Source organism: Mytilus californianus, unplaced genomic scaffold (assembly GCF_021869535.1).
Source record: "Mytilus californianus isolate M0D057914Y unplaced genomic scaffold, xbMytCali1.0.p SCAF_3, whole genome shotgun sequence".
NCBI lineage: Eukaryota > Metazoa > Mollusca > Bivalvia > Mytilida > Mytilidae > Mytilus > Mytilus californianus.
Genome location: NW_026262679.1, coordinates 91,982,271 through 91,994,988, shown reverse-complemented (window position 1 = coordinate 91,994,988; position 12,718 = coordinate 91,982,271). Strand labels below are relative to the sequence as shown.

Below are 12,718 nucleotides of genomic sequence, written 5' to 3'. Positions count from 1 at the left end.
ATATGCAATGAAAGTTTGTGAGGGCTTTTCCATTAAAATGTATGTGGGTTTTTGTTAAAACAATATTTTTTGCATAATTTGGCAAAATTTATTACTATTCCAAAAAGATTAACAGATTTGCCACCATAATTTGCTGAAATATTCATATATATATAGTGTTCTTTACTTTTTAACCAGCATGTCAATGGGTGAGGAGTGGAGCCACATATAAAATCTAGAAAAAGATAAAATAAAGGTGCAACATTTATACAAAAATGGACTAAAACAAAATCTGTTCCATGGAATACATAATAGGCCTATATTATTTATCAATTTTTGCTGACGTCCTAATACAAGTTACTAAATTTATCTTAATACATCTATATATAAGTTTTTGTTAAAATGCTGTTATAAGAAGACATTTCTAAAAATTTATGATGCACAACAACTGTGGATATGGGGCGGGTGGGAGGATTTAATTTTTTAAATTTTTATTTCCTCCTTAACCATTTTGAGACGTGTTGTTCATATACACAATGTACAAGGGTAATAATAAGCTTATATCATGTTTATATAAGGAATTCTACATTTTTGTTTTAATTCTTAAATCAATATTTCCGATTGGCAACCATTGTTCTACATGTAATTGCAGCTTTAGAAACCGATTTTTAGTAAATAGCAAAAACGTGGAAAAATGTTCTCTTTTAGACTACATAGATCATTTTTTTGCTTTCTAAGTTATGATTTATAGTGCCCATAAAATGAAGCATATGCATTGGTATGCAACACAAATATTATGAGTACAGAGTGAAATGAAAACTCAAACTGTGTTGAAAATACTAGGGTTCATGCTTTTAAGATTCTTATGCAAGGTGCAAATATAATTACAATGTAAAACATGAACTGAACCAAAAAAAAAAAAGTTGTTTAATAACTCTATTGAAGGGCTGAAATGACAGCTTTAGAGGTAAATCTAAGCCATGGCAGCTATAATACATTTTGTACGTTGGCCGACTCTTTGTACTCAATATACGGTCATAAATCGCACAAGTTCGTGCTTGTGTTAATTTCTTTATTCCAGTAATGATTTTGTATCAATGTGTTCCACGATCTTTGCGCTTTGGATATCATTCACAGTCTAAATTTCCTTACACAATGTCATTGTATAAATAAAATAATCGACGGTTTTATATTCACTGAAATTTGTGACATACCGTGATTACCGTTCTTGGACAACGCCAATTACTCGTAAGCCGAATAATTTATGTCCTTCTAGTAATCAATCTATATTCTCAAAAGATAATGTCATCATTGAGCAGAAGAATATGTCGACTTATATTACTCAAAGAAATACGAAAATCGAAATTTGAAAAAGGAAGTTTAAATGAATCGAAATTATCGGCGGTTACCGGTAACGGAAATGAACAAAATCCGGAAATCGTATATTTTTAAAAATAAAAAAAATCGGGGCGGGACAATTTCAGAGGGGCGGGCGGGGATGAAAATCTATCAATTAATTTTAATTGGCCTTATTTGACTGCCAAAATTTGGTGATCATATACAAAAGAAATATTAAGTGCATTTCAAATATGAAATTCTTGTATATCTGTATCTTTCCTCTATCAATTTTCTTCCAAAATGACCTGAAAATAAAATCATTGTTTCATGGCTATTAATTATAATACTTTTAATAAATGAAATGCAAAACCACCTGTTAGTGCTAAAATTTAATTTTTCAATTTGAATTATCAACCTACTTTAATAAAGATTTTTTTCACATCTCCCCTCTGATTATAGAATCCATCTGCAAGAGATAGTTTAATTTGCAAAAACTAATCTATGAAGAGTATAAAAATAATGTTACTAGCTACAGATAGTAAAATGTATTTTGTTTCGATAATGAAAAATTTGATGTCATATCCAGAATGAGCAGGTAGGCATTTCAATGTGTGGTTTATCATTAACATCTACATCATTAGGTCTCTGGTGGAGAGTTGTCTCATTGGCAAACTTAATACCACATCTGATATCTAGCTGGGTTGGAGTAATATAGATAATTTATCACAGGTTTTTTTGTGTTTATCAACTTGAAATAGATAAAATTTGAAATCTATTTTTTTTATACTAAAACATATAAGGGCTGTTCCAGAAAATACTATGTCCCCCGAAAAAAACATATAAGGGCTGTTCCAGAAAATATTATGTCCCGCCAGGGAAGGTATTTTTTTTTAAATTTTATGTGGGTGGTTGTATTTGAAATACCAAAATGTAAAGGGAGTGTTGTTCTAATTTATTTTTATTTCTGTGGGTGGTGGTGGTAAAAAAAAATGCTGTCCATAATTTGTTTTATTTTGTGAAAAAAAAATATAGTCTAACGTAAGAAAAGTTTCTTTTACAAGGGATAACAGATATGATATGCAATGCAACTAAAACACACTAGACTACAAGATATATTTACTTTGTTTGATATTTAAAATTCATGATTTCCCTATACCTATGAAATCAACAAAGAAACTAATGAAATGCTTCGCTGAGCGCAGCCTGATACTACCGCAGAGGGAGAACCATGAACAGTTGGGGCAAATTTGAACACAATATTCAAGCTTGCTACTGTCTGAATTTGGATTCTGATCAAATTTTTGACATAATATAGGTTTCTGACAAGAAACAAATGTTGTCAAAGATCTTAAAAATCAATTGCGCAATACTGTGCATTTAAAGATTTCTTCTTAAAACTTTACAAAAAATTTGAAATTAAAAAAAGTTTGAACCCCCCCCCCCCCCTGGAGCAATTACCCCCAAACTCAAACCCAGCCTTCCCTTTGTAGAATGGAACCATGAAGGCAAATTTTAGAGAGATCCATACACTTAAACACAAATTATTGTCTGGAAACTAGAAAACAAAACTTGTTTTTGGCCCCTTTTTTGCCCCTGAGTCCTGCATGTTTGGGGCAATTAATTACCCCCAAACTCAATCACAGCCTTCACTTTGTGATATGGAACCTTGTGGTATAATTTCAGAGAGATCCATTGTCCCATGAAATTGTGTCTTCTTGAACTATATTTCACAGTTCATCTGTGAAATTTCGTTCACGGGACAGAATATCAATATTGTAAACTAAAATTCGTAAGGGTTCCGCGGAACCCAGTGTCTCGCCTACTTTTTCTGTTAATCACAGGCTCAACAAAAATGAGGAAGTAAATCAATAAAAATATTCCTCTTGATACTATCTTTTGATTGTAAGAAGCTTCTGTCCAAGTTTGGTAAAAATCCAGGATAGTTTATGTATCTAATAAATGTTTAAAAACTTTAACTGCAGACTGAATGTAATGTTAACTGGAAGAAAACAAAATTTCCTTCTAGATACTAGCATTTGATCATAAACAAGCTTCTGTCCAAGTTTGGTACAAATCCAAAATAGTATAAGAACGTTATTAAAATTTAAAAAACTTAAACCACAGAGTGAATGTTTTGTTTCCTGGCAGAAAATCTAAGTCCATTTAAAAGTAAAATACGGAAAAAATGGATTTATTTTTTTATAAAATTTCCTTCTAGATACTAGCTTTTGATCATAAACAAGCTTCTGTCAAAGTTTGGTACAAATCCAAAATAGTATAAGAAAGTTATTCAAATTTTAGAAACTTTAACCACAGAGTGAATATGTTGTTTCCTGGCAGAAAATCTAAGTCCATTTAAAAGTAAAATAAGGAAAAAATGGATTAATTTTTTTACAAAATTTACTTCTGGATTCTATCTTATGATCATAAACAAGCTTCTGTCCAAGTTTGGTACAAACTCAGGATAGTTTAAGAAAGTTATTAAAATTTTAAAAACTTTAACCACAGAGTGAATGTAATATTTCCTGGCAGAAAAACTAAGTCCATTTATAAGTAAAATACGGAAAAAATGGAATTTTATTTATACAAAATTTACTTCTGGATACTATCTTATGATCATAAACAAGCTTCTGTCCAAGTTTGGTAGAAATCCAGGATAGTTTAAGAAAGTTATTAAAATTTGAAATACTTTAACCACAGAGTGAATATTTGTGGACGCCGCCGACGGAATGTAGGATCGCTATGTCTCGCTTTTTCGACTTAAGTCGAAGGCTCGACAATAAAATAGTGTCTCCCTTAGTGAAAAATTGTCCCTAGTACTTGGACATTATTTCATAGATGTTTTATAAAAATATGTCACATGGGACAATTTTTCATAGTGTAGCTGTTTTTTCTGTCCCTAAAGAAGGGACATAATTTAGCAATCATTGAAATGTTTTAATCAATTAGTCAAATCATAATTGAAATTTAAATCAAGACAACACTGATGTGAACAAATATGGAAAGTGGTGAATATAAACAGCTATATGACTTTTTGTTTGATGGTCAATACCCTCCAGAGTTTAATAATAATGAAAGAAGATCATTTAGAAGGAAGGCCAAGCAATTTGAAATTAAAAACAATGAAATGTTTTATATACATGCCTCCAAGACCCAAACGTATGCGCAAGAAGAAGCGACAATCGAGTATTTATGAATAGTATTCATGATATTATTGATCTTGTTAAAAATGACAATCCAAAGATGTTTAAACAGGTCATTGATTCCTACTGTATATTTAAAAACAAATGTCGATTTAATCTTATTATTTATTGTAATTAAATAGTTTGGTATTAGACAAGACTTTTATGCAATTTGGACATGATTTCACTATGAAAAAATATCCAACAAAGGTTAAAATAGAATATCTTTTCAAGGGACACTTTTACACAGAAGTGGACAATATTTTATAATAAAATTCTGTCCTGGACAAAATTTCACAGGTCATATCCGTGAAATTTTGTCCATGGGACATAATTTCATGGGGGACACTATTTAATCCTACACATACACTTACACACAAGTTTATTGTCCAGAAACTATAAAAATGCTTGTTTTTGGCCCCTAAATCCTGAACTGTTGGTACCATAACCCCAAAAATCAATCCCAACCTTCCTTTTGTGGTATTGAACCTTCTTGTAAAATTTCATGGAGATCAATTCACTTTAACTAAAGTTATTGTCCAGTAACCAAATGTGTCATCAGACAACGACGACAACGACAGCATCATAGCATTATGCAAACCCCAAAATATTTTTGCAGTCATATAAAAAAACATGAGGTTGTCAGGTGTAGTGCCTGTCTTGCATATTTTAGTGATGCACATAAACAAATACTTAATTCTGTCCCAAACAAAAGAGAAACATTTAATACAGTTTCAGGTTTCATAAATTTTGACACCAGAAACTAGACCATTTTTGATATTTAAGTGCTCACAAGTTAAACCAAGTTAAATTATCTCTACATCTATACAATTGTCATATGTGGAGCAGGATCTGCCTACCCTTCCAGATCACCTGATAACACTCCCAGTTTTTGGTGGGGTCCTTGTTGCTCAGTCTTTACTGTTATATGTTTTGTGCACTATTGGTTGTCTGTTGGTCTTTTGAATGTTCATTTGGTATTGTTCTCTTCTCTTCTCTTCTATTATAGCTTTTGATATATTAAGGAAAAAATGCAATATAAAGAGAAAAATAAAAAGAAATAATTGTGGATTCCTTGAATTAAATAAGTCAGTTTCCTGATAGATGGAAAACTCTATGCAAGAACTCAATAGAAGGTAAGCCAAAGGAGAGATTTTTTGTTACATATTGTTAATATTCCTTGGTTAAGTGCTCACAAGTTAAACCAAATTAAAATCTGTATGTGCTTGTCCAAAATCTGGAACCAGGAGCCTGAAATTCAGTGGTTAGTTTCCATATTAATTGTTTTTCATTTTATTTTGTCATAAATCTGGTCGTTATTCTTTTTAATTTGTCAAGTTCAGATCTTTAATACTCATTGTTGAAGGCATTATTTATTGTCCCTTATATCCACATCATTTGTGGATAGTTGTCATATTGGTAATCATACCACATCTCTATCTTTTTACATTCAACACTCACTTAATTAAGTTAAAACAACACTTGTAAAGGAAAGAGAAAATTAAGATATAAATAAACAGAATAAACTTGGGTAATTTACAAATCTATTATTTTCCTTTGTAATACTGTAAAACATCATATATTATCATCTTATTCACCGACATCAACAATGTCAATATGAAGTGGAAATGAAGTACAATGTATTAATGCTTGACATTTACCCAAGCAATCGATATCCTCTTTACCACAGGAATTTAATACAATGCTGGTAATGTAATCATACTGACCATTTGTTTTCAATTTCCAGTATCAGAAGAACTTCCAGTAGGTTTTTCAATGACCCAGCAAGGATTCACCTGAAAGAAGTAGACATTTTTTAATATAATTTTGACAGATTGGGGAAAAAGCATGTTCCACAGTATAACTGTGAATAATGACAATCTATTCCTGGCATATCAATACAAATAATGACCTAGCTTCTACAGTTCACATTTAAAAAAAAAATAACTGGTATGCATAGGACTTTACATTTAAATGAATATTTTTTGTGATGTTTATTTTTTAATTATTGTGAAAATTGTGATGGGTATATATAGGTTGAGCATAAAATATTGACAAGTTATTTTAATCACAGCTTTTTGATATACGGTCTGTCCATCAAGCCATAACATAAGATGGGAAATCATAATTATATTCTAAAATGAGATGCAGGTCAAAACAAATTGTCCAGAAAAACAGAAGATAGTTTGATCAAATTATGGCAATTGACATTTGTAGCATATTAGGTTTTGGTCTAGAGAATCACTTAAAAAAGACTTAATATGAGTTGTCAAATACACATCTGTTGCAGCGCCAGATCATTGTAACTATTTAAAATCTTATAACTACTACTAGGTCGATATATCTGTAAGTGAACTGCAAGTCCCAAAGAGTATCACAAGCCAAGTTGCCAGTACTAAGGGCACGCTAAAACAGTTATTGATTGATTGATTTTTTTATCTAATAAAACTTTAAAATCATTTAAATTAATGAATACATGTACATGTTTTACCTCTTTAAGTATACTCAATACCAATCAATATTTACCCTCAATTTAAACTTTTGCGAAATATATAGAATATATATCTACAAAGCAAAAAGTAAATTAGTTTAAGATAACTATATATGCACTATTTCTGGTAACACTATCAAACTTTCAAGCAACATTTAGATATAGTCGCTGTCCCCATCAACAGATCAACATAGCTAGCAGCAGACTAATTCTCGTAAACAACATGTTTACAGAGAAATTAACAGAAATCGATTTTACTTATTTCAGCCATATTTGGATAGTGGTAACTGCAGTTTCTATGATCAGTTTAACACCAGTGATGATTTTCTTTTTTTACTAAATCAAAATCAACAGCTATTATCATTGAAATATTCTGCAGTTACAATTAATCTTTCAAGCGATTTGTCCACAAGTTACCATTATCTTTTTATTTAAGTTACGATTATCTTCCTAAAATATTTGATAGATATTATTTCGGTAATGAGGCCATACATGATATTTATAACACACATACACAACAAAACCATACAGATCAACCTGGCGGCTGAGTAGTTCTTGAAAACAACACATTTAAACGGAAAATTAGCAGAAATCGATTTTACTTATTTCTACCTCCGCCATATTGGGATCGTGGTAACTGCAGAAATATAAAGTTCATAATTAGTAAGATGAAATCATCTCTTTAGTCTTAAAAGTTTTGTTCTTTACCGACCCTCATTGTCTATTTCTAGATGTCAGTTAAGATATGAGGCAGATTTACCTGTATCTGTTGTATCCTTTATTTCAAGTTCAATGGGATACATGCGTTCAACAAAGTCACCATACTTTGAATTATTCAATAAAAGGAAATCATCTTTATAGCAAAATGTGAAGTTAAGGATAATGCAATCTTCTTTTCAATTCCTCCTTAGAAGCTCCTGTACATGTATGAAGTCTGCCTCAAAAGAAAAAAAGAACAAATATGAGTACAAATGTATATGTTGATCATATGATAAATTGTTTTCCTAGCCCAGAAATTTAGAAACGATCCAGGTAAACTTATAGATCCTTTAAAAAAAACTTATTCGAAAAGGTTACCAAAATCAACACTGTAATTAGATCTTTGAATATTGCTTTTATTGGTATTAATATTGATTTGTTATCAGTAAATTAAAATCAAACTAAATATCATATAGTTATATACATATATATGGATGTTGCATGTGTATTAATTGATAATTTAATTAGTCTTAGATGCATGATTTTTTTTATTAGTTGTTATTGGCTTTGAACTACATGAACTAGCTGTCAGTAACTGTGAGTACTCTCAGATCTATACTTTAAGTGTTTGTGCCTGTCCAAGTCAGGACCCTGTTATTCAGTGGTTAATTAATTGCCATTGTTGCTGTGTTACATACAGTGTTCCCCTTTTTTCACTAAGGTAAGGTGGGTGTTTTGAAAAAAACACTTGCAACCGGGTGTTGTTTTTTTTAAAACATTTCCAACAGGGTTTTTTTTTACTGTGGGTAGGGGTCACAAAAAGAAGGATTAGTATTGTATTCACATTTAATGGAATTGAACAAAAATAAATAGATGTAGTCACATAAACTGTCAAATATTCTTCTTTGATTTGATTTGACAAATTAGTTTTGTGCATCTCGGATAGCAGCTAGCTAGATGGCTTTTGCAGGACTCCCTTCTCCTGCGAATGCATGGCCTATCGATCCAAGTTTCTGTCCTGTTCCTCGCTTTAGTGCTGTATTTTTGGCACACAGAACAGTAATAATCTTCCTCTGTGATGATTAGCCATTTAAAGTCCTGTTCATATTTATCTTCGCTTGCGTGCCTTTTCCGTTGTTTTGATGCTTTTTTTCAATTTCAACAATTTCAAAACAAATATCCATTTTAGTTGACTTATTTGGCCTAGAATTTTCCTTATCACCATCGTCATCTGCCTTTCTCTTCCCCCGATTAATAAAAGAAAACATTGAAATTTGACGATCTGCCATTTTTGTCTATGAAAACAAATCAGCGAGGCGCAATTAGTATTTAAATTTTTACGGTGCGGAACCGAAAAAAAAAAAAAATGGAATTTGAAAACAAAGCGGACCACCTGATGGAAAGGTGGTCGGCACAAAACTCTTGACATATTTGTTTTTCGTTCATTTTTTTGTTCATTAATTACTTTAGGCCGTTAGTTTTCTAGTTGTTGTTGTTGGGATGTACAAGTACTCATCCATGTCCAATTTGTGTTTTTGTTACATGTAATTCTATACGTATCCATGAGATGAGTTAAGCCTTTTTCAACTGATTTAAAGTTTACAGTTTGTTGTTATGATGTACTGTTACACCACTGTTCCTGGTTAGGGGAAGGGTTGGCGTCTTCAAACTAGTTTAATCCTGCACATTTGTATGTGCCTGTCCCATGTCAGGAACATATGTTACGAATTCAGTAGTTGTTATTTGTTGCTGAGTAATACATATTATTTTTTACATAAATTAGGCCATTAGTTTTCTCGTTAGAATTGTTTTACTTTTTTTATTTTGGGGCTTTTTATAGGTGACTATGTCATGTATGTGGTGTTGGTTTTGCTCTTTGTTGAAGGGGTACGGTGACCTTATAGTTGTTAATTTCTGTGTCATTTGAAGACCGGCAATGTGGTTTACCCTAAAAACATCTTCTCATATGTGAACTGTTGGTGTCCAATTGTTATTCTTTGTCACATTGTCTGGGAATTTGTCATACCGTATCACTGCTGGATGGGATAGTATCTTGCTCTTAACTTCATCAAAAACTTTAAGGGCATCTGTACCTGAAAATAAGGATTTATTCATGTATGTGAATAATTAGCTAACTAATAGAATAGTTTAGAGGGATTTTTTCCCCACAAAAAAATGACATCATAATACAATATTATCTTTGAAAAAAGCAATACTACTGGAATTTATTCAAGAACTAATTATAAGAAACATTTATTGACATTCAATTCTCTCCATCTTATGGAGTAACGTTTCTACATATCTGAACTTGTTCGATTCGCTCGTGTATGTAACAACATATTTGATTTTAATGGAAGAAATTTCTGTATTACTGAAAATTATTACATCAAAGTTTTTGATATCACAAACTAGTCAAAACATTTACGAAATATTATAATCGGTACAAGGACATCATTCATAAATAAAGATCAACATGTAGACATCTTATAGGTTCAGGTATTTCACTTTGGATGTGCAATTAAATTTCACATCAAATATTTTATGGTAGTATTCTATACAAAGCACAAAAATGTTGTCAGTCACCCCAGTAAACCTCAGTTTATAAAAGTTTAATCTGACTTATTTAGAAGGGATATATAGTAACGATACTGTTTTTGGGTAATTAAAGATGGCATATTTTGGAATTAATATTGATTCATTCATAGGGTCGTTAAATCAGATGTAAACACATTTATTCTAAAACCAGGTACCGGTATTGGCAAGATACAGGATTTTCTCTCTGCATTGAAGACCCATTGGTGGCCTTTGGCTGTTGTCTGCTCTTTGGTCGGGTTGTTGTCTCTTTGACATATTCCCCATTTCCATTCACAATTTTATGTTCTTCTCATATTTTTAACCATGGTATGATACTACACCCTAAACAGGAGGGATTTTGCTTGATTTTCATATGATGAAGACATAATCTGTCAATCAGTTTAGTTCAAATCTGGAACTGGCATGTCAGTAACTGATAGTAGAACTTTGTAAATTTATGTATCATGGTCATTTTGCTTAGTTTCTTCATTTACAATGTACCTATTCTGACATGTGACTAGGACTTGTGCATAGTGCTGTTTGTTTATTCTACATTGGCTAGAGATGAAGACCTATTTGTAGCCTTTGGATTATTTCTGCTCTTTGGTGGGGTTGTTTTCTCTTTGACACATTCCCCATTTCAGTTCTCAAATGATTCTCAATTTTAGAATGTGTGTTCTTTTGAATTTAAATTTAATGTAATTTGCTGCAACTGAGTCTCCAATAAGAGTAGTATAAATTTTCAATGTTCATTAGAAAGCCAGAAAACGTTAATTCAAGTACAAAATCAGGTGATGTTGAGTACGCTAAAATAAAAGTTTTACATATTCAATAACTGTTCATACATGTATTTGTATCTTGGTTGCTGTTTCAAGTTTTCTTTCCTAATGTTGAGAATTGCCAAAAACTGCAGTCTAGACACAGAGCTTCAACAAAGAAAATATAAACAAACCATTAGCATAATCAATCTTTTCACACAATATGTAATTATTATATTACCTATACTATTATTATTATATGGCAATTATTACTTTTTGAATTTTTTTTCCATATTTTCATAGTGTATTTATTACCACACACAAAACACTTAAGCAACACACAAAAAAACCAAGGGACTGGTTAAAAGTAAAACCTACATGCAGTTGTAACAGTGGTTTGATTCCGCCAGTGGAGGATGAAAATCCCAAGTGTTTATAATCCACCAACAAAAATTCACTAGGGTTTTTAATCCAGGTCCAGAGTAAAATATTCACCACTCTTGATAAAATTCTATAGAGAGTTTTTTGAAGGGGAAATGTATAAAAAATGCATATGGGGCTTGGTATTTTTGGGGGATATTTGAATTAACTATTTAACTTGCATAGCTGATTTATGTAAAAAATGGACAAAGTAAACTTAGTGTTTTTCATCCATGGAATGTTCACATAAATGTTTTGAACCAGGATTCTGATAATGTAGGATTTATTAATGTCCCCCATGAAATAATGTCCACCGGACATTATTTCATAATAAATACTGTCCATGGACAATATTTACTTATTTAAATGTGTCCCGGACACAATTTCCTATGAAATTATGTCCTCAGGTATGAAAAAGTGTCCATGAACATGAACATTATTTAATAAACCGCAATTTTTATACGTGTGCATGCAAAACAAATGTCTTGGTAGAGGGGTCTAAATACAGCACAAACAACATTTTCCAAAAGACCAAATGAGTGAAAAAGTATATTTTAACAAAACACATTTAACTAGCAGGTCGAACAACTGATGTTCTTAAACCCTGCTGACTGCCATTGGCGATTGCCAAATAAACGGATCACAAGATGTAACAAAATAGATCTTATTATTAATTTATAATTACCAAACAGAAAAAAATAAACGTGCGGAAAAGATGGTATACCGCAAACATGAGGTGCAAAATTTGTACACCATATCCGGATTTCGACAATTAATGTCTCTTCAGTGATGTTAGGAATCGAAACGGTATTTGGAAGGCCATATAATTTACCTCAATTTAGGATAGACTCTTGAATTTTGAAAGAGTCAAAATAGGATGAACGGATCATATAAACCCGAAAGCAAATATAATACAAGCCCAAACGAAAAAATATAAACAAGTCTTAATCATGTTAATTGAAAACAACGTTCAAACCTATGATTGCGTTGGATAAAAACCGCAATTTTTATACGTGTGCATGCAAAACAAATGTCTTGGTAGAGGGGTCTAAATACAGCACAAACAACATTTTCCAAAAGACCAAATGAGTGAAAAAGTATATTTTAACAAAACGCATTTAACTAGCAGGTCGAACAACTGATGTTCTTAAACCCTGCTGACTGCCATTGGCGATTGCCAAATAAACGGATCACAAGATGTAACAAAAAAGATCTTATTATTAATTTATTACCAAACAGAAAACATATATATACATGTATAATGATTTAAATTCAAA

The 12,718-nt window shown here is 31.5% G+C and overlaps 2 long non-coding RNA genes across 3 annotated transcripts in view; one reads left to right on the top strand and one right to left on the bottom strand.

The window, feature by feature from the left end:
• LOC127735432 (uncharacterized) overlaps positions 1 to 12,718 on the top strand; it is a 115,418-nt gene that overhangs the window by 98,535 nt on the left and 4,165 nt on the right. The gene's annotated exons all lie outside the window — the stretch shown is intronic.
• LOC127735429 (uncharacterized) lies at positions 1,289 to 11,558 on the bottom strand. Of its 2 annotated transcripts, XR_007998414.1 has the most exons (5): positions 11,109 to 11,558; positions 9,716 to 9,782; positions 7,751 to 7,924; positions 6,227 to 6,295; positions 1,289 to 1,622 (listed from the first exon to the last, which is right to left on the bottom strand). It is a non-coding gene; the product is annotated as an uncharacterized LOC127735429 (long non-coding RNA). The 2 variants fall into 2 exon arrangements; XR_007998415.1 differs by lacking the exons at positions 9,716 to 9,782; positions 11,109 to 11,558 and adding an exon at positions 9,637 to 9,711.